Source organism: Wyeomyia smithii, chromosome 1, assembly GCF_029784165.1.
Source record: "Wyeomyia smithii strain HCP4-BCI-WySm-NY-G18 chromosome 1, ASM2978416v1, whole genome shotgun sequence".
NCBI classification, from domain to species: Eukaryota; Metazoa; Arthropoda; class Insecta; order Diptera; family Culicidae; genus Wyeomyia; species Wyeomyia smithii.
In genome coordinates this window covers 3,309,281-3,329,766 of record NC_073694.1, presented here as the reverse complement: position 1 = coordinate 3,329,766, position 20,486 = coordinate 3,309,281, and the positions used below count along the sequence as shown (strand labels likewise).

At 37.1% G+C, this 20,486-nt stretch overlaps 1 protein-coding gene across 1 annotated transcript in view; it reads right to left on the bottom strand.

Annotated features, from left to right (window-relative positions):
• Positions 1 to 20,486, bottom strand: part of LOC129733974 (uncharacterized) — a 111,868-nt gene that overhangs the window by 31,369 nt on the left and 60,013 nt on the right. The window lies entirely within an intron of this gene.

Genomic DNA, 20,486 nt, shown 5'->3' with positions numbered 1-20,486 from the left:
ACTTTACAGCTAACTGTTCAGTGTACAGGACAATTGCGGGGCTAGCGCTACGATCCTACTGACACTAACAGTCTTTCCCAAGCCAAGACTCGAACTCACGACGACTGACTTATTAGGCCAGCATCGTACCTCGAGACCATCTGAGAGATCAAAAAAGATATTAGGATGTAAAAAAATGTTAAAAATAACTGAAAATCGGGAAAAAATAAAAAGGCAACAGATTTTGAAGAAAAACAAAATCATATCAAGTTAAAATGTCAAAATAGAGATAAATTATGAAATTATCTAAAAATAAAAAAAAACATTAATGATATTAAAAACATTTAAAAAAATGGATTAGGATATTCAAAAATACCAAATGAATTTGAAAAAAAATATTGTCAAAAACAATCAATCAAAGTTAACTTGACAAAACAAAAAACGAAAATGTATTAAGAAAAGGGTGAAAACATGATGAAGAATGTTGAAAATAATATCAAAACTCATCAATAAACGTTATAAGAATTTAGAAAATTGCATTTTAAAGATGTTCAAATCGATTCAATAAATTACAAAACACAAACATAGTTATTAAACACATGTGAACATACTTAAAAAAAAACACGTCAAATAGTGTGGAAAAATATATATCGAGACAGGTCTAGTAACATTTAAAATCTGTCGAAAAAGGTAGTGTAAAGCTAAAAATGTCAAGAAAATATGAAAGTATTGAAAAAAAAATGGAATGGTAGAAAGGACAAAAAGGCCGCGATAGTTGAAAATGAAAAAAGAAAATAATAAAAACTGTCGAAAAACGTTTAACGTGTATAGTATTCAGAAAATGTCGAAAGTGGTTTCGAAATAAATTTTGTGAAAAGTTGTGAATCAAAAACTCACAAAGAATGTAAAACGTAAAAGATAGTTAGAAAACTCTTTATTGTTTAATTGGGAAAATAAAAATAGATTGAAAATGAAATCAAGATAATGTTAAACGAAGCTGCCAAATAAAATAATTACGAAGACAAAATGTGAAAAAAGCGGTATAAAAAATGACAAATTTTAAAAGAGGTTGAAAATGCAAATTGGAAACTAATAGTACAATTAAGTTAAACAAAACTGATAATAAAATGTAAAGCATCAGAAATGCACAAAGTTTAAAGAAAATTATAGGGCACAATCGGAAAATGGGAAAAATAAGATATGTTGAATAAACGTCGCAGAAAATTTAAGATTTTCAAAAAATAATTAAATATAATTTAATAGTAATAGAAAATAATGAAACAAAAATAATTTCACGAAAATCCCGAAAAAGTTTGGTACTGTCAAAGTGAAAAAAGCAAATTTGGAAAACATCTATTAAAAAAATAACAAAAAGTATTAAAGAATGATAAAAAATAATCAAGCAAAAGCTCGAAAAAGGCCAAACATAAAAAAAATCAAATCAATAATTTAAAAAGAGGTGCAAAATTTGGTTTAAACTGGTTGCTCAAAGTTAAACTACTGTGAAACAAAACGCCAAAAAATCCAAAAAAATACATGTAAAAAATCTACTGTGTGTCTGAAAAGGTGATCCAAACTTCGTTGACTAACCTTTTCAGCAAACATTTCAGTAGTTTCTTTTCAAAGCAGCCTTCAACCATACCTATACAATCGTTTGAAAATGGCTTAAATGCTTGCAAGTATTTTAAATTGATTTCAAAAAAGGAAAACACAAACTGACACGAAACGATTGCCTGGCCCAGACACTCTCTCAAACAGCCTCCCAAAAGTATTTCAGAGTGAGCTTTTGGTCCCTCTTACCAGTTTGTTCAACGCGTCACTGGCTTCCGGGTACCGTAAACTGGATGCATTGTTATAATATTTGTTGATCTTAAGAACCAATCTGTTGTTTTGAATCTGCTTGAACCGATTGTTTGTATGCAACAAAAATCGCCAAAAATACACTTTATTTTAGCATGAAAAACACTATTCAAATAGCAGGAAATTCATAAATAGTAGCAGTGCAGACATATATCCACACAATCAGTGAAGATTACGACAAATCCCAAGCACTACGAGCGCTTTTTTACCACATTTTCGAAAAAGAGGTACTGTGATCAAAGTCACCCCGGTGATCAAAGTCACCCCAGTTTACGGTACTTTTCATCAATTACGAAAATTTCCCATGTCTCACACCTATTCATGAAAAGATAGAAAGAATCGCACTCGAATGTAGAGAATTATCGTGGTATAACAATCCAATCCGTTACTCCTAAGCTCTTCGAACGGTTTGTGTACGCTTTCCTTTACGAGGTATTCGCTGAACACATTTCCTCTTTGCAACACAGATTTTTCATAAAGAAATTTCAATGAACACGAATTTACACTAAGGTCGCTTTTCACGCGCCTTTTTTTACGCGGATTCCGAAATTTACGCGGTTCTTTTTACGCGGATTCCGGAATTTACGGTTTTTTTTTACGTGGATTTCGGTTCCTCTTCACTCGGATTGCAGAATTAACGCAGGTTTTTTTACGCAAATTCCGGAGTTTACGCGGTTTTTTTACGCGGCACGTATCCCCGCGTACCTCAAGGAAGTCACATAGGACCGCTGTCATTCACACTCGTGATGAAGAAACTTTTAGACGTCGTTTAAGAGGACAGTTTTATGATTGTTGATTGATTGTGTTATTGTTTTTTAATTCAGTGTATTCTGATATTAGGTGTTGATAATATGTTTACAGCCTATATAAACAGGCTCAGTATAAGTGACACGAAGTATCTACAATGGGTCGTAAAATTCATCATTCAATAACTTTTCAGAATTAAGGTGCCGCCACTCGGACGCTAATTCCCTTAGTTTCTAAGTCATAGTTGATTGTAAAAAGCTTTTTTTCATCATAACGCGGGATTGTACTGTCAAAATCTATAACATAGAGACCCTGAACTACTCCGGCATGCCCGAATAGTTTATAGCCTACTATTCAGTGATGAAAAAAATGCTTTTTACAATTAATTAAGACTTAGAAACTAAGGGAATTAGCGTCCGTGTTTACAATACCACAAAATTTAAACATGCGTCAAAACTTAGTAGAAATATATTTGAAATGTATCAAAAAAGAGAGGAAAACTTGTTAAAAATATCCAACTAAAACTAAGATTAAAAAAAGTCAAATCAAAGAAATTAGAAACGTCATGAAAAGGTTGAAAAGATGTTATTGGGCAGAAATTTCTTTGGAGAAGTCGGTGGTAACTTCAGAAGGTAGTCAAACAGCTACTAAGAAAAAAAAAAACAAAAGCCTGCGGGCTAAACGATAGTCAATTTTTGAGTTTTGTTTTTATTTCAGTCATCCCCACTTTCTATGACATAAAATAAGAGAATTCCACCTTTTCGCTAGCAATTTAAGTATGGGCTCACAATATGTTCAAAAATGATACTATGTTAAAAGGGTATGCCAAAACAGAAAAAAAATAAAACATTTTTCAACTGTTTGACTAAAATGCAAAAATACCTTCCCGTCCACAACTCTGCAGCCCTTAGTTACACAACAAACCCACTAGACAAGCCACTGGTGCACAAAACTGTGGAATGCGCGAGATATTTGCCCAAGATCGGATCGATAGATCGCAGCCGGCAGCATGGCCAGTTGACTAGAAGCTACCACACGCAAGCCGCCCTTTTCCAGACATCGCGCAAAAAAAAAACAGCGCTGCCAGGTAGCGTGCTGCGTGTGCCATCATCAGCGTAAGTATTCGAGTGAAATTTTACCGCCACAATTTTCAATGATCATGTGGGCCATCGGATCTTCTTTCACGTTTGCGTTGAGTCAACAGGGCGATGTTTGAATGTCCATTCATTCGTTCGTACCTCGGCAGGCTGTGAAGCATTGTTGCCAGCGCACATATGAGGCTGACCGCGAACGTAAGCGGATCAAGGAGGGCAGAAAAAAAAAACATATTTTCATATCGATATATGCTCGTGTGTGTACGTGTGTCGGAAGGGCTTCTCCGATATGGTGAAGATTTCTCTATGCAGTCAGGTGGAAAGAAGAAAACAACTCCGTTGCTGCTGCTACTGCTCGAAGTGTGATTCATTTTTGTTTGGGTTTTAGCGTTTTTTGCTCCGTTCAGTTGTGTACTGGATGTTTTTGTATTCCATTCAGATTTGTCTAGCATAGAAAGAAGGAGTGAGGAAGGGAAGGTCTGTTACAAAAGGAAAGTTTGTTCAGCTGAGTGCAATCCGGAAAGGCATTTTTTGCCTACAAACCATGGTCAATTGAAAGGCTGTAGAGTCGGATTCTGTAGTCGGCCAATAAACGACAACATTCCGCACGAAACCCTTGGCAAAGTGTGACCTTAAACGCGGCACCCACGCAGCAGGACGTCCAGTTGTGCTGCCCTGAAACACGTAAACGCAGTGGGAGCCAATCGTTAGGTTTTCCCAGCAGCTTGATACCGACGGCGTTTGACATTTCAACAGCCCTCAGGCTGGGGAATTTGTACTCCCCAGAGGATCGAGCCGGGCACTTGTAGCACAAATGTGGTAACGCCTTTGTGTATTAGGTTCGCTTTGATCCATTCAAACAACGACTGCGTTTTGTTCTCACGAGGCTTTTTATTATGTTCAATTATTATATCGACTATAATACATTTTAATAGTAGCTGCTCCTAAATAAAATTCTCTAGTCAACAGAACAGTCAATAGAGTAAAAAACTAGAGAATAAAAATGTAAGAAAACAAAAATCAACCCACAACCACAATGTATCGCACCAGTGCACTGATATCAGATTGTAAAAATTATTTCAATTTCGCCCTATCATTAAACAATTAACATACTTCACACGAGCTGCGGCATTGCCGCACAAATGCCCTTTCCCTTTCAGGCGTAGACCAATTTTGTCCATTACCACTCTGTTTCCCCCCATTTGAACATCGGAGCATTTTCATGACAATGGGAAACCCCCCACGTACATACACCTGCGTAACAGCAGAAATCAAAACACATTTTCCAGGCACCCCCGGCGGTGGGGCGAAAGGGAGGAAGAGGGAATCGAAAACAATGCCGTCTAGGTCTAAAGGCGGCCACCATCCCAACGATAATAAAACGGAAGAAGAAACGTCAGAAAAGGTGCAATTTTTAACAAAACCCCTCGTTGCAGCCGCCGTCTGTTCCGAACCGAACAATTGACCGAGAGTGAGAGTTGATTTGTAGTAGGCCATTGTTGCGGTGCGCTACCGTCGTTGTTGCTGTCAGTCATCGACGTCACCGCGAAAAAGTAAAAAACAATTTACTTCTGTGAAGGTGTCTAGAGTCGGGTCCTGGTACCTAAATCGTTAAGATGAGCACGTGGTTATCAGCAATCTCTTTGTGGAAACCATTTCCGCTTGAAACTTTGACCTTCTCATGTGCGAGTGTCACAGATTTATTTGCATAAATGAAAGTGCCATTGTTGACGTACGCTGACTGTACGCAGTCTGTGATAATTGGAGGAGGCTGTGTGCACCAAAGTAGGCAAAACATTCGAGCGGTTACCTATTAGTTTGCTAACAATGTATAGCTAAATGGTTAATTGTGCAATTCGGAGAAGCGGACAACTGTACTTAAGGGGAAAGTTTTGTGGGAATCCAACTGTTCGGAAATTGTATGGTAATTTTCCGTAGCTAATTTTGTTAGTTTACGCTTCCAACATCTCGTGTGTGGAAAGGTAAGTAAGGTCCAGCGCAACTTGCCACCTCAAGTCAAGTTCAGAGTATCAATGAACTGCCTGCAGCACCTAGCGACGAGAGCCGGTTTATGCTCTGTCGGAGGCTGCACATAAATTGCTTCATATTTCTAGTTGTCACGCCACCCGGTGACAGGTTATTTATCGCTGTGCGAATAAGAGGGATGTTGCGCCAATTCACACTCGATGATTTCAGTGAAGCTTTGTGAGTTAGTGACATCAGTAATTTAAGCAACTTTGCATTTGTTGCCCAATTGTTTTCCGTGTCTGGTATGCTTATCATTTTCCTGCTTGTGTTTAAGTTTCTACCCTTCTGTCACCAATTACAATTTTCTGGAATAAGTAATGTTTCTCAGTTTGGTTTTATTATAAGAAACTTTTGTTTCGAAGAAATCGAAACCTCGTTTCTCCTGTCAATTTTGCGCCATAAATACAATTCTGAAGTGAACTATTATACGTTTTTTTGGTCAATTTCATTAGAAGAGAGGCTTACTTCGTATCATAATTTTAGGCCCCTCAACTTACACGAACGAATCTGTTAGGGGCCATCCACATTCCACGTGGACAGATTTTTAACGATTTTGACCCCCCCCTCTCCGTTGACAATTGCCCATATAAATTCTAAAAATTTTGTATGGACCGTGGACATTACACAGACACCCCTCCCCCCTCTCCCCTCCCCCAAGGCTGTTCACGTGGAATGTGGATGGCCTCTTACGGATTCATTACAAACATGAGAATGAAAATATTATACTAGCATCCGTCCTCTTTGCCCATAACTCGGTAAAATCTATTCGCTTTTACGAAGGCATTTCATTTGTGCTAGAGTATTAATGCTTTTAATGCGCTTCGGAACTGGCAAGTAACATTGAATGATTTCCTCATTATTTACTCTAGATTTCTTATAAAGTAAAAATCCCAAAAACTTTCATTTACTTCATTCACCTATCTCAGGAAATTAATTTGTTGTATTGCTCAGTTCGGCTCCAATGGGATTTGTTCGACCGACTACAGTTTTTCGATCATTAGCGAACCACCTCATCATATCAACCACTCAACAATACCACTCATTACACTAAGAAAACTTCAATCCGAGTGAGTAGATCTAATTCACAATTAACATTTTCGAAAAAAAAACATATTTTTCACCCGTGAATAAAGATAAAAACTAAGATATAAAAATTAGGAAAATTATTGATTGTAAATCAATTGATTGACAAAAAAATCGATTAAAAAAACCGCCCATGAAAATGAACTTTTCTACGAAAAAAATTGAGTAAGAACACTGCACAAATTACAAAATTCATGTAAAAAAGCTGCAAAAGTTCCAAAATTTTAAGTGAAAAATCAAGTTGATCTCATAAAAAGCCATTTCAGTATATCTCCGTGTGATATAGAGTAGTGAGGAGCAAAAGTACGTACTGAGTTGTTTTTCCAACAGAATTATTGTAACAAACTTTCAGAAAACTAGGTTTTGTTTTCAAGCGGTACATGAACCTCTTGTCTTCAAAACGTACAACCAGGGATTTCCATGATCGCATCTCTTATCAAAGTAAATCCAGATCCAACGATCCTTCCCCTACTAACAAAACCTCTGTGGAATGCAGAGGTAAACACGGTCTCCATATATGGTAGCAAGGATCACACTAACATCCCTTCCTTCTTCCCATATGATTGCAAGGACACAGTCGGCGTCGTTATTGATCCTTCAAAGTATTGAGTCACTAAAACTTGTACAATGAGAATGGCCGATCTCTCCCAACCCCATTCAGTTGATCCACTGTGCAACTTACTGATTCGGACCAATCACGAAGTGCATTGACTAAAACGTATAACCAGAGATTTTCGAATTTTGTTTGTAGCATGAGAATTTTACTTTAAAAAAAAAAGTCACATATTTGAACTTCCACCCCACCCCGAATTTGCGGTGCACCGAAACAATTTTTTCAATCCTGTTTTCCGGCGATATGTCCCGAAACTGAGGAACTTTATGAATATTTGAACAGAATTTTACAAGTTTAAAGTTCATAATTAATTGTTTCCACAGGCCGGTTTTGATGGTTTTGGGTGTCTTGGTAATATGCCACTTAAATGGACCTTCCGGAATAGCTCCAAAAAAATAATTAAATAAAACAAGGTTAAGTACCATCCAATATGGGTATTTTCGAAACTGGGATAATGCCAGTAACCTAAAAACGGCCCTAGATGCCATTTTGGATTTCGAAATGGCGACTTCCGGTTTCCGAAAAACAACAAATAGTCGAATACCATCCACCAATACCATATGGATATTTTCGGAATCGAATTGATGCTGAGATCAAAAATCAACTCCAGAGGATATTTTTGAATTCAAAAAAGTGACTTCCGGTTTGCCGAAAACAGTAAAAATTCACAAAAAATACCATCTCATATGAGTACTTTCGGAATGGGGATGAAGTCCAGATACATTAAAAAGATCCCAGATGCCATTTCGAATTCCAAGATGGTGATTTCCAGTTTTCGAAAAATATCCAAAATTGACCTCATATGAGTGCTTTTGGAATCAGAATAAAGCCAGAAGACCTGAAAATGATTCCCTACACTGCAAAAAATGTTACGTTTATTTCAAGTGTTTTTGCACATGATTCAGTTCGTCATGCCACACTGCAAATCAAAGTGATTTAGTGTTGATTTCAAAAGTTCGCAACTATATAATCTTGCGTTGGAAACTGTCTTATTGATATCATTTATATCATAATGAATATCTCTTGTATTTGCACCACTGTTTAAATCAATTGGATTACAGCTGCAATTCCAATTGACAAACGTGAAAATCATAAAACAAAGCAATAATAGTAACGATAGCAAACGACGAAAGCAGCACATTTTCCCCAGAGATCGCACCTAAACGGTGACCGCCTTCAACCTGGAAATTCGATTAAAAATCCAGAGTAAAAAAAAATTAAAAATTATTAATAAAACTGAATAAAAAAATAAAAAAAAAATTGAATTCATTGTGATTAGCTGGTAATATCTCAATGATCGATATTCCGTAACTCAAACATAAGAATATTAACAAAGATATTCATCGCAATAGAAAATGTGATTTGCTGTTGATTTCATCGTTCTATGCATTGATATATTTCGAAAGATTTTCTTTTCACTCTTTGAAATGTTTGGCTAGTAGTGTGAATTCAATAGTAAATCATTTCACTTCGACGTGAAATTTTTTCACAGTGTACGAACCGGAAGCCATGAATTCAAAAAAGGCATCTGAAGTAGAATTTCGGTCTCAGGGCAACATTCTAACTCCAGAAAAATACATATTAGGGGATACTCGTCCATTTTAGGTTGTTTCAGAGAAACCGGAAGTCTCCATCTTAGAATTCAAAACGAGCTCTGGAGTCATTCTATGATCTCAGGATGACATCCCGATTGCGGAAATTCGCATATTGCCTGGTCATTAGCAACATTTTGTTGTTTTCCAGAAACCGAAAGTCGCCTTCTGGAATCCGCAATGGTGTCTGGGGTCGTATTACAGTCTCTAGGCATCATTTTAGGTTGTTTTCTAGAAACCGGAAGTCGCCATCTTGGAATTCAAAATGGCGTCTGGGCTATATCCCTATCTCTGGCCATCAACTCGGTTGCAAAAATATATAATAATATAATAATATATTGGATGGTATTCGACCTTAAACCGATTTGTTCGTTTCGGTTACAAAAACTTAGTGCGTAGTTTTGTCCCGCGGTATATGTCTGCCGTGGGCTGGCATTTTGACGTAAGCGCCAAATTTTCCAAATTTCAATTTTCTTACGTATTTCTGTAGTATAGGTAGAAAGTGCGTGGATATGCAAAAATCACAATGAATGCCTTAATTTTTGGTGTAAATGGTTTACTTTTGTTGGCAAAAATTAGGTTGAATGTTCCAAAACAAAAGTGAAAGTATTGAAAGCAGGGTAAATGTGAAAACATTAGTATAAATGGTATATTTGAGAAACCAAAAAAAAAAAAGGATACATTAGAGTAAATGGCCTATTTAGAAGGCCGAAAACAGGGTAAATGTGCCAAAACTAAACTGAGCTTAATCGGAGCCTAAATGTGAATTAGAATAAGTGTTTTTTTTTTGGTTTAATTGCACTGCCGAAAATAGGGTTAACATACCTGAACTAGAAAGAATGGCTCAACTAGGACGCCTAATATAGAGTAAATGTTTCCAAACTAGGTTAAAGTGACGCACAAAAACAAGATAAATACAACGAAAATAGGGTAAAAGGCTGATTTTTGGGAGGGCAAATGTAGAGTAAACGAACTAGAACTATGTTAATTGACTTAATTGAGAGGGCCATAATAAAGTATATTTACAACTAAATATGGCTATGGCTTATTTGGGAGGCCAAAAATCGGGTAAATATGCCCACGCAAGGGCAAATTGCTCCAACAAAAATAGAGTGAAATAGAATAAAAGTGTCAAAACATAGCACAGCCCAAGTAACCAAAAGTTCGGATAAAAGTAGAATTCATAGACTAATCAGCCAATCTAACGATCATGAATAGAATTCTATTCAGCTCAATTTTTAAGTAATTAACCGTATAATAAAAATCAATTTGCAATTTTTCAATTCCCTCCACTCATTATTCGTGTTGGTATAATCCCATGATAATCATTTTCTGAAGATATCTAGATCAGAAGAATAATTATTGCCTGGCTCCATTTGTTATTAAATTTCATATTTTTTTGCAACTTAGTAACACCAAGCTTCGAGCTCGAGACTCCCTCTTTGAAGCCTAGATTCATACCACTGCTCCGTTTCTGCTATATGAGATCAGCATCTATTTTACTCGATATGCTGATTTCTCTTAGTTACCTACACGTTCATAACCAGGAACATACCGGGTCTCTCTTTCAGCTTGAAAGTTCAGATAAAGTACAGGCGGAACCTCATGCGAACTAAGTAGTTCAGAAAAGGCTGACGCCGCACTTTTTCTGATATTTCAAGTTCAGAAAAAGTACACGCGGAACGCAATGTGAACTTTGATCTGACAGTTCTCTAGTTTGTTTTGATTTTACTGCAGTTTGTTGGTAATGTAATTGAAAAAGGTTGTGTACGCAATATTTTCCTTTCAAGCGTTTATTGAAAATTTATTCTGATAAGCAGTATATACAAAATATGATAAATGATCAAGATCGATAAAAACTTTTCAGATTAATAGATATGCTGTTTGCCGTAGTCGAAAACTCTCGGTGGTGTCCGAGAAATAGATTCGGACCTCCAGAACCGGCCGAACGAAAAAAACACCCAAGACTTGGACAAAATGCTCAGGAATAAAAGCATCACGTGCAAACAAGTGTCTAACGGGAATTCACAGCTTACACCCGCTTTATTTTTTTCTGTTGATCTGCACATTCCTGGAATCTGAATTCATAATTGATTTCCTGTAAGGTAACAAAAGAAAGAAAGCCTTTAAACTTCCTAATATTACCTATTGGAAATATAGCTTTGCTTTCCTTCTGCCGTTTATTTAGATAAAAAAAAATCCGAAGATAATAAAATAAACCACTTTTCTTTATTATTTTTGAAAAACTCATTTTTCATCATTAATCCTGGAGAAAACTTCACTTTCGCCCAAACCGAGTCGGAACTTCACATGAACTTTAAAGTGGAAGTGAAGTACGACATAGACTTCTCCTGAACTTTCGTGCTGATTAAAAGTACAGATAGAATGCTAACCGAACTTTAATTTCCGGCGGCTTTAAGGTTCACGTGTAAACCTTATGTGAACTTCAAGGTTCCAATGAAGAGGAACAAGCAGCTTATCCTGAACTTTCACGTGTGAACTTCATGTGTACTTTAAGGTGCTAATGAAGAGTAGTAAGCAGCTTCTACTGAACTTTCGTGCTGATTAAAAGTACGGATAAAATGCTAACCGAACTTTAATTTCCGGAGGTTATGAAGTTCACGTGTGAACTTTATGTGAACTTTAAGGTTCCATTAGAGGGAAACAAGCAGCTTCTCATGAACTTTCAAGTTGCTTTCAAGTGTTGACGGTACTTTATTCAGAATGAAGTTCGGTTTGTCAGTAATGTGTCCTTTTGCTCAGCAAGAAAGTTCCACGGAACCAAATCTAAACCTTATGTGAACTTCTAAGTTCGTGTGTTAAGTGAGATTCGAACTTCTGGTTGCCCGGGAGTGGTTTCGTTTTCTAAGAAGGGCGGTCATAAATATTGTTTTAGTTCAAAACGTCAATCTAAGTGTATTTTTCGATGCAGAATTCGAAAATCACATCTATTTTGCAGTATTTTCTATAGATTCGTGATCAAGGGTCATCTAAAAGTACTGGTATCTTTTACCAACTTTGGCTTGACTACTATTTTTTAACTATGCAATTTTCCAAATTTTTATTGTCCGATGCCAGAAATTTAATGAGTGTATACAAATAAACGAAGTGTGTTTTTTGATGTTTATTTGAAAATTAAGGATATGTTCAGTTCACAACATTTATTTGATATGGTAATACATATTAAGGAAATTACAATGAACAAAAACATATAATTCACAAAATCTCATAAAAAGTGATAAAATAAAAAATTTTCTGCGTTCTTCGGCTGACCACGAAAAAAAACTGTTCTCTCCTTGGTGCTGTTATCATACATCGATAATAAAACATAGATCTGCTCTATTTCATTCAACCATGTGGCATATCTTTTTATGCAGTTGCTCTTTGTTCTATTACATTATTTCCAAGGAACTGATAATCGTGTGCAACTGTAATGTATTCGAGCTTACTATTCATCTAGCTTCGAGTTATAATAATCCCATAGTGATGAGTGTATAGATTCCAAAACATTTTGTATCTTCTAATGAATTCTTCCAGATTTTTTAGCTCAAATTTTAAAGATATGCATTTTGAGAAATGTACATTTAAGCAATGAACCTAGAAATATATTTACGTAAAAAGGTATTCGTCGAAAAGGGGTTGTCAAATATTACCGCCGAAAAAAAAACACTCAAAAACAAAACAAAAACGAAGAATACTTCTCACAAACCAATGGGCAGGTCTCGGCAGCCAAATTGTGTTTTGGACATGTAAACGATACCTAACGAACATTTTGATGCATTGCACTTACTTAAATTCGCTTAAAAACATTGTTGAATTGACAAACGAAAATACATTGGTGATATCTATTTATATCAAAATGTACCTATTTTACCGTTGGCTCAGTCGTTAACAACACAATACAACATTCTTAAAATCACTAAAAAGGCTCAAAATTCCTTGTTTTTTGACCTCCATATTAAAAACCACTTTGGAATTGTTAAATTCACTGAAAAGGAGTGAAATTGCACTTAACCTAATAGCATACTTCTTACAGCTGTTGTGAAAACTATGCGCACTTCCAAGTCCCACAGTAAACAATTCCTTCGTAATACAACACAATAATTGATGCCATTGTTAGCTTCAGACTACAAAGGATGCTGAGAGGTGCAGAAATACCAAAATAATGAAATTTGATTTTTGGCTTTATGACCTATGGGGGAACCACTGTGCATAGGTGAAAAATTTGATTGTAAATCAAATTTCTTCGGTCTAGTTCTGCTACTGCTCTTGTGCCATTCACCGACGCCCGGAGAGACAACTCTATCCAGGACCTCAACTGCCGTGGGCTGGATAGAATTTTGACGAAAGCGCTAAATTTTCAAATTTTTTTTAATAAAAATATTGCAAAATATCTGAGAAATATCCAAAATAAAAAGTGACGTCGGCACCATTTTACATAAAAATGATGATGAAGTAGGAGTGCTGCGATGCTTCCGAAGCGATTTTGTGCCTCTGGCACTTACGTCAAAATGCCAGGCCACGCTAGGCCCCCCGGATTAATATGCCGAAACCAGAATAAATAAGTCAATTGAGAGACCAAAAATAGAGTAAACGTGTCAGAACAAGGCTCAATGGATTGCCAGGGAAGCAAATCTACCAAAACTAAAGTATACGGTTAAATTGTGGGGCTGAAAACAAGGTAGATATACCAAATCTAGGACGAATTGGGCTTAACTGGAGCCCAAAAAAAGAGTGTAACAAAACTAAGACAAATCCATTAGTTTGGGGTGTAAATGTGCTGAAACAAGGGTAAAAGGTTCAATTGCAGGGATTAAAAAAGGGTGAATATGCTGAAACAAATTTCTTCCCCAGTTTTCAACAAATGGGTAAATATGTCATATTCTATTCTCATGAAAATCAATGCAAAAGAGAGGAAGAGCGTTTGTGAAACTGTACTCGAACTATACTAAACCAGATTTCGTTAAATTTATCAGTCCGTTTATTCAGCATTCAGCAAGGCAAATTTGAACTAATGATGCCAAATGTGTGAAAGCATTTTTTACATCTTCACTGATACAGAAATCGAAAAAGTCGAATGCAAGTACTAAATCGATTGTTGAGTCCATAATTTGTACGTACGAAATGGTACGTTGATGTTGATGCCTCTAAGTTAAGCTGGATAATCCATACGGCACGTTAGAAATTCAAAAACGAACGTTTGTCGGGCAAAGTTTTCAAGCCACAGTCAGCGTGATGGGTAGAGTGGCAATTCTATAGGGTTGACCCATGAAAGCTGACGAAGCACGTATCGTATGAAATGCTTCTGTACTCGTTCTAACGTCAGACCATGTGAAACATGATACGGAGTCCATACCGCTGCATATTCTAGGATGCTACGCACTAACGGGTAGTACAGTGATTCAAGAGCATACACATATGTGACGAATGCTGCGTGGCGACGAATAAATCCTAGTACGGAGAACGCCTTGGCAGCAGTTGACGCAACATGCTAAACGAATCTTAGCACCTAGGTCGCGTATAAAATCTACCCGGTCAAAAGTGATCGAATCAATCTCACAATTAAATTCTACCGCAGTTTGGCGACGCGTGGAGAGGTAGTTTTGCATTTTTTTAGGACCACGTTCATCCCATTTCCGTCACACCACAACAGAATTTTGCCGTCAACTTGCAGGGAAAAACGATCGTCTGCGAAAAATAGCTTTCCTGATGACAAACGGTAAACGAGGTGGTTTATATACGGGATGAAGATGTAGGGCCCGAGGATGCTTCCTTGGGGTACACCAGACGTGACATCGAATGTTACAGAGATTCCATAATCTACAAAGCTTTTCTTCCAGTAAGATACGATCTCAGCCTTTTATCTATCCTGCATGGGAAGCCCAAATGTAGCAGTTTTTTCAATTATTAGAGTGTGTGGAACCACATCAAAAGCTTTTGAAAAATCTATATAAATTGAATATACTTGGCAACAAGATTCCACAACAGGGAACAGTGTGTTGATATGATCCATTAGATTGGTTGTTGTTGAACGACGCGCTACAAAACCACGCTTAAACTCACCGGTAATAGGCTTTAGCGGCATTGTTCAGGAAACGGTGGACTGTTTCAAAGACTTTGCCCGGAGAGCAAAGTAACGACGTTTCCTCGACATTCATGCTTCCTGATTTGTGGATTGGCATCATCTTGGTAATTTCCCACATTGACGGGAATGTACGCTCAGCGAGGGAACGATCGAAAATTTTTGTTAACAGTGTAACGAGTCCGACTGCACAAACAGGTACATATTATATGTGGTGTCAATCCATCAACGTTAGCCTCTTTTTTAGCATCCAGATTGTTCAGTTGCGTTGCGACGATTTCTGGGTCCTAATGAAAGCCCAAAATGATGACGGGTTCAACTTCAGATCTGATTGCAATCTAGTCACGTACGTTACGTAAGTCCCCGCCAGAAGAGTGATTCACATTCGATGTACCAAAGGAAATTGCTGTTTTCTGCGGACCTGGCCCTGAAGAATCGGTACGCAGCTTGTGGCGACATAGCCCAGAAGGCCACCAAGATTTGCGTGCAAAAGAGGATGTAGTAATGTAATTGTTACAGGTGGAATTTCAAAAACAACGATTTGACAAAAATGTATGAAAAACATCAAAAATGTCTGTCTGTCAGCTGTTGCAGAAAAATTAAAAGTTACAAAACAATGACAAAAATGCAATCAAAAATCTCAAAAAATCAATGGACAACTACAGAAAGCCTTGAAAATATTGGATGTTCAAAATACTCAGAAAACGTACCAGAACTCATCGGACATGTTTCAAGAGTATTAGAATAACATATAAAGAAGGTTTCAAAAGTGTCAGAAATGGGTCAAATACATTCCAAATTGTCAATAGCGCGTTACAACTTGTTGAACGTGTGTTTTGTACATGTATGGTAAATCATGTTTAAAAAACTTATCGAACGTGTGTCACAAATGTCGGAAGATATCCGAACTATTTTCCATCAAACCAAAAATGCGTCAGAAATGTGTCAATAAGCAATAAGATTTTGTTATTCAATAAACACTACACAATGCAATGGCTTGACATGTCATCAACTCGAATAAAAAAATGGTAATAAAATAGTGTTTTGCGAAGATTTGTCTCGGCAGCAACGTTAATGTTCAAGGTAACGTGTGAGGAAAAAAATTCGAACAACTTTTAAATTGGTCTACGATTTCAAAGTGCTGCACAAATCGAAAAATCTTTTTCCACAAAATGAAGATCCACTGGTAACACAACCAGTCGATTCTGTCCAGTGACGCTTAGTTGAGAAAAGGCGTTGTCGGAAGAAGACCGTCGTCATTTGATTTTAAATATTTGTGAGCGAAATAAAGAAAAATCTAAAAGTGATGTGTTCCACTATTTCAAAGATCTTAGATATAAAAAAAAAAAAACAATTATATATATTATTGTAAAACTCTTCGAGAATGGTTCCGGACAAAATGCACTTTGCAAGAGAGCAAAGATCAAGCGAAATTGAGAGCGGAAACGGCTGGTCGGTCTGCGAAATCATATCGTGAGCTGGGCAATAAATATCGGATTGATCCAAAAACGGTGAACAAGTATCTGCACGAAATGGGTTTAAACTTAGAATATAAGTACCATAAAAATGACAAACTAGTGTTTTGGCCAGACCTTGCATTTTCACACTATTATGCTAATGCAACTTTAGCGGATTTGCGGCAAGGTAATATCAGGTTTATTCCGAAAGGATACAATCCTCATAACTGCAGTCTAATGAAACTTTCGGAACAAATTTGATGCGAATGGTCTACCATAAAGGTTACAGAGCAAAAACGTCGATTGTTTGATAGAAAAATCAAGAAGGAGCTCAAAACAATTGGAAACAAACGGAATTCAGGAAGCTATAAAGCAAGTAGGGGAACAACAATCTTTCATAGGTCCTTCTTACCAGCACAGCCGGTCCATTTCATATGCACGTTGTGAAATAGTGGTTTTTCGAGAAAGTTTTTATTTTAGTGAAAACTAATATAAAATCACTCTAAAAAGCAAAGGTTTGCATTATTTATGAAAAGCACTAGTCAACGTCTAATATAATGAATATCGTTGCTTGAAATGTTGTTTTGAGCAGAATAATGAAGGATTTCCTTAGGGTGACCGTTTTGCCCGTTGTTCCCCTACCCCAGAGAATCTGGAATTCAGCGCGATGCACAGTGCGTTGAGCCATAGACAAAAATCGGTTTTCTTTCTTTTTTATTTGGATGCACCAAGTACCCAGAAGTGTTCACAGATATCTCCTGGGTTGTGAACAAGTATTGGTGAGCTTTGGGAAGCATCACAAATAGTAATACAAGCATAGCAAGCGTCAGCGTCCAGAGCAATTATTAGTTTCACATTTCGTGCTAATTACTTCGTGTATTCCAATACAACAAAATGGAAAATAACAATCAAGGTTAGTGCAATATATTTCATTGATAGAGAGACTTGGTTTCGATTGCATGTATGAATAATCAGTATGATGAGTTGGTGAAGGTATTAATTCTTAAAAAAACGCGAACTCAAACTTTCGTTAGCGTTTTAAAAAAAGTTCCACCGAGTTCCTCTCTAAAACATACATCAAAAGTTTGCTTGAAGTGTCCTCTACAAAATATATAAAAATTAGCTGTAACTTCCTGCAACTATGAGAGATTTTTTATTTTCCGTATGTCAATGCCGATCGCTCGTGAAGCGGCAGATATTTGAAAACTGCAATGCAAGCAAAAGAACATCATGTGTATTTCGATATTGTCTCTACCAGAAGACACAGTCGAGCATGTTTATGAAGATTTGCACAAGTTTTCGGCTGTATATAGTCCGAAATTGAACTCGAAATGGGAGAAATGCAATAGAATAAAAAAGTATTTTATGAAAAAGCATGAAATTTGGTTGGAGTCACCGCTTGCTCTTCCTCGATTCAGTGAGAATAAAAATTATGAATACAACCACATTTCTACTCGTGAGCGTCCTCAGAAACTTCCTGAAAGCTGCTCAAGGAGAATTAAAAAACGGCGAGTTGTAGAGCTCGTTGAAAATAACTCCCCAAAAGAACTAGTATTTGCTGCTATTGTTTCGAACAGCTATTCCAATTCGTCTGAAGATGACCCAAAACTTGACTTGATAATATAATATGCATCATGAAGAATTGTTTGTTACTCTGGTAATTAAATATATAAAAAATAATAAAAATAATACGTAAAAAAATACCTAAAAATTTTTTTTTTCGTCATAATTGCGCATAAGTCACTTTTGCATTTATGTAAAAGTAAGTAAAACATAGAAACCGCAGTTTTCGTTACAATGTACAACTTTTACAAAGAGATCAACGGTTTCTGGTATAGGACGAGTGCGTTTTGTGATTTAGTGTATCACATAAGACCTTTATGCCTTTAGTAGCTATGAAGGTAACGAGCAACTTTCCTTGTTACATCAACATGTTTTATCGACCAAATCGTGTAGTTTTGATTTTTATCCCGTCTTACCCTACATTCAACGCACTGTGCGATGTGGAGCCGAATTTTTCCTATGAGGTTTGTTAGAGCGAATTAAATAAAACTAGCCAATAATACATGCGAACTGACGAGACTGCCAATTACGCTTGTCTTCACACAGACTAGCAATTTTGTTCTGTAGTTTATCAGACATTATACTATTTTTTGTTCAATCTGATTGATGATACCTATTATTATTGCAAGAAAAATTTTCTCACTTTAAGTGTGTCCATCTTGAATTACACAGATGACTTTCCCTTGTTGAACTACTTGTCCAAAATTTTGCTGATCCTATTGTTTTTGAAAATAAGAAATAAGACAAAAACTTTTTTCCGAATATGCAAAGTTACTGATGTTACCGAACTCACACAATTTTACTTAAATTTGTTGCCAACTTCATACGCGAGATCCCTCAACTTGTAAGAAATATCCTCTATACCGGGTGTAGGTACGAATCCAAGTGCACACAGCCGTATTTGCTGTCACACCGTTGTCCGAGGTCTGACATCGTATTACAACACCACCCGATTGATCGGAGCCTGCTGGGATCATGTTGCAACGGATTTCGATTCGATAAGGGCAAACCTTGGTTTGCGCGCGCGCTCAAGCGGCCGTAGAGGAAAACTTCTATTGCACCAGTTTAAGTTACATTCGCGTATTTGGACGAAACAACTTTCTTCGATTGCTCCTGGTAAGCAGAGAGCAAAAAAAAAAAAACAACAACAAAACATAACTTCTTACGTTTCAAGCTTTTTTTTCGCTCTCTACTTCAATAAGGGATCGATTACACCCAGAATAGAAAGCACTATGCCTTTCGAAGGGATCCAACCGAGAGAGTGCCCATGCTCAATCACTTGTGACGACGACGCGCTTACGTAAGTCGTAGTTTTTTGCACCAACTTGGGGCTTTCGACGTTGCGTGATTGAACGCGTTAAAATAAACTGCCATCGAACGAACAAGTTTCTACAGCTGTAAACACTCTCTAGAAGGGATTCCTCTTGTTAGGAATCGATTTTGAAATACCTATGTATTTATATCAAAACAGCACAATCTAAAATCGCCTCTAAACCTAAGCGCCTAAGCGAAAAAAATAAACAATTTCAACAACAAAGACACGAACCTGCATTTTGCCGACGGATGGCTGTCCACGATTGCGTACGCACTCAAGTCGTCCGCCGATTGCCCCATCGCTGACTTTTAATGCCATAGAATTATTGTACATACCTAAAATCACTCCTTTTTCCCCTGTCCAACCCGCGCAATCGATCGCTGGAGACCTTTCACTGTGTTGTATTATTATTGGTACTTTGTCGGGATTGAAGGCGAAAAACAAGTGCAACAGAATTGCCTGCGCAGCCCAAGAAATAAAAAAAAGGTGTACAAAGCTATCAATTAGCTCTCATTGTAGCGATGGGTGGCGGTTGCATGCTCTTTCTTTCCCTCTTTCAGGTAAACAAAACTGACGGGGGAGGAGGGCATCGAATCGCACGCACGCACAGCCAGCCGGGGTCCAGTGTCATAAGATGCAAAGACTATGATCAGCCGCGAAATTAACCCTTTGGCTAATGGATGGGTGTGTGCAGTGCAGAGAGCGAGCGACTCTTGGGCGGCCCCTCGTGCTGGTGGAGCTTTTGTGTAACGTTAGTGTCTATACCCGAGCTTGCATTCCTTAGAGGTTTGGCAATAAAAATCACGATTTTACCTTCAAAAAGTTTTTGTGAATTGACCGAGTTTTTTCGTGTTTTCCACGTTCACCTTAGCCATTATTTATCAGATCAACCAATTAAATCCTGAAATTAAAGTTTTGAATTTCAGAAATCTTAATTCCAAGCATATATTTTTTGGGTGAATCAAACAAAAAGCAATCGAAACATTTCAAATCCCCTAATCCCCAATAAACGGCCCCATTCCGACCGGCTGGTGCAGCCGGAGCAGATACATAGAAACGCGTCATATGAAAAA